We start from the raw sequence: 3277 nt of genomic DNA on the forward strand, positions 1-3277 counted from the left end.
CTGAAGGCTCGGTTCATAACTTCACTCTGGCTAATCTGTCGAACCTCAATCCCCACGACTGGATACTCCTCAACAACATTTTGCTGTCAAATCCACAGGAGTATCAGCCGATTATAGATCACATCAAGCGAATGCTTGTTTGCTACATTCACGAAGTAGCAAAGATGGATTAAGAGATGGATTCTGCCATTCACAAGCGAACCACGATCAAAACGATGGGCAGAGCAGGCGATGTGAATTCAATGATCAAGGGCAAAATCGACTAAAAAATATCACACTGTGATGTTTATCAGGGGCGAAGGTAAAAAATGCATGTTCGCTCTTGTTGACAAGCACCTCTTCTCAACCTCTTTCTTGGAGCACATTTTGGAGATTATTCAGAGGTGTAATAAGAACTCAGCAGCCGACATGAAGTTGTTTACTGACATGCTGAGATGGTACATTCAATTTCAGCAGACACTTCTTGCTATCATCCCTCGGCTGTTCAAGGTTGTGAAGACAGTAAAGCCTACTTAGAAGAAATAATCTCTCGCCTCATTTGACGCAAACCGAAACTCCCTCAGTTCTTCCTTTCTTCCTGTCATGTGACGCGAGCAGCCACTATCAATATACCATTCTTTGTGAAACTGCTTGTCACGTATAACTTGCAAAATATTAAGCAGATTTAGGAACCCAAAGTTTCTTGGGTCCTTGTGAGCCTTTTACAGGACAGGGAATAGTAAGAGAAACATCAACCAAATAAGTTCTTTTAATTAAAGTTGTATCAAATTTTCTTTTTATTGTGAAAACTTTAATTTTGTTTGATTTAGGTTCATTAGACGTAGGTTTTGAGTTTTTGAAGTTTGCATTCTTTTGGTTCTCTTTTGGGCATCTGTTGTCTTCTAGAAAGAGCTTTCCTTTTCCTTTTAAATTGTTCGAAGAATAAGAATTAGAATGAGAATAAGAAGAATAGGGTTTTGAAGAGATATTGGACCGTTGATTATTACTCTTCCTTTGTTGAGAACGGGAACACTCTTCCCTTTTGTTCTTCTGATTGAACTTAGAACCGGACCCATTCTTTCGGTTCCTATTGTGTTGAGGACCAAAACCATTATTTCGGTTGCTGATGTTCTAAGGACCGAAGCTCTCCTTTCAGTTTCTTACTTGCTGTGGACCGAAACTATCCTTTCGGTTCCTTGTTTGCTGTGGACCGAAACTATCCTTTCGGTTCCTTCTTTGTTGTGGACCTAAACTATCCTTTCGGTCGCTTCTTGATTCTTCGGTGGGCTTATGCGTCCTTTCAAACCTGACATAATGAGGGTTTTGAGATCTCCAAAACTGTTTTCTTTTTGAGAGATTCTTCTTGTATCTCAGATTTCGTTGGTGTTTTCGTTTTGCCACATGTTTTGGATTTTTTGGATGTTGGCCTTTTTCTTTGGAACTCGAGTATTGCTTTCGCTCTTAGACGAAGATGTTTCACTGGTAGTTAGCATTGTTTCTCCCATAGATGTTTTGGTGCCACTTCTGCTTGGCACATCATATCTTGCAGGCTCATTAAGTGGTTCCGGCATGTACCTACCCTTCACTCTCCATGAGGTTTTCTGAGATAGGCCTTTTGTTTCATCAGCGTTATCTACTGGTGCTGACCAGAAGAATTCTTCACATCCAGCTGCATTATCTTCTTCTACCATGGCTGTCAGTTCTGCAGTTTGTTGAGGAGTAACTCCTTGAATTGTGTAGACCTGATTGGGAGTGGTTTGAATTTTTTGATACACCACAACCATTGCCTAGAGAATTTTGGTCTTGTCTGTCGACGAGCGAGCGAACTCAACGAAATTTTTAGAAATGAGATTTTTGTGAGTTTCAGGTTCGCTTTTGACAAATTCTGAGCAGTCCATCAGATCCTCTACAGATATTTCACTCAGATCATCATCCTCATTAAGTTCAGATGCATTTTCAACATCAATTTTATTTTCTGAACTTAATTTGGCATTCAATGAGTCAAATTTCTGTACAGTTTCGGTTCTTAACTTCAATCTATCATTTTCAACTAATAGATTTTTGAGCATGTCCTTATGGTCTTTGGACCTTATGTAGGACTCAATTTTGTATGCAGGAGAGACTTCAACAGAAGATACAACATTTTCACAATTGTAAGCTTCGGCATCGACTTCATCATCCTTTAACTCAAGGAGGGGTAAAATCATGCGATGTATCTTCTTTCCTATTTCACAATCGAGATGCAACTAAGTGATATTAAAATAAAGTCTTTTAGCAATTAAACAAAAATATTTCGCTGTTTTAAAAGCTTAAGATTGTCTCGTTGCAAATAAATTGATTCATCCTTAGACCTAATCAACTCTTTCTCCTTCTGCTCAATCCACATCCTCCTTTCCTCACTGTTCGATTTATCATAAATGTATGAATTCCAAATTCCTACCATTTACTGAAATCTGTTAGATTCTAAACTTATATGCATTGATCCTCTCGTAATGGCTATGCACAAAGTCACAAAGACTTGTCAACAGACATTACAGAGTATTCCAATGGGGATCAACTCCATGGAAACAAAGTCTCAAATTCAAAGTACATTACTTTGAACATCCTTCTTGCATTAAGCTTTTTAATCTTACACAGATTTGAAAGAACAACTTCCACCTATGGAAACCTTTCCAGATTCCCATTTTGACTATCACTTCTGAATAAGAGTTACCTATTTTCAGAATATGTCAGTATGGTCCTTCCAAAATTAACACTTATACTTTTAACTATCCATAAGCAACCAATCTTCGGTAAACCTTAGATTGTCCTCGACAACTGTTTAATCATTTTAGTCATATCCAATTCTAGAATTTTCTGATCTTAATGCCCTGGGCATTTGGAAAATTTAGAAAGGATGAATATTACAACACATGCAATTGATCCTATATCCGAAGAATATGGGACACGATTCATGATGTCTCACATAAAGACATGATACTAGACCAATCTTTTTCTACAATAATTTTTTTATTTGGCATGTTTTCAAAATTTGACTATGAAGAGGGATGCCATAATCATAATCGAATTTTGAAAACGAAATATATATAGAATTTCCTTAAGTCGAACATTCCAACATAAAATTCATATATACACTTGACTAAACATGATTAAAATCTCACTATCTAAGGGGCTATTTGGTAAGATCTGGATTTTTAAGATCTGAATTTTTAAGAGATCTGAATTTCTAAGAGGGTCTGAATTTTTAAGATCTGAATTGTGAACATGCTGTTTGTTTAGAACCTCTGAATTTTTGTGC

This window comes from Lactuca sativa, chromosome 4, assembly GCF_002870075.4.
Source record: "Lactuca sativa cultivar Salinas chromosome 4, Lsat_Salinas_v11, whole genome shotgun sequence".
Taxonomy (NCBI): domain Eukaryota; kingdom Viridiplantae; phylum Streptophyta; class Magnoliopsida; order Asterales; family Asteraceae; genus Lactuca; species Lactuca sativa.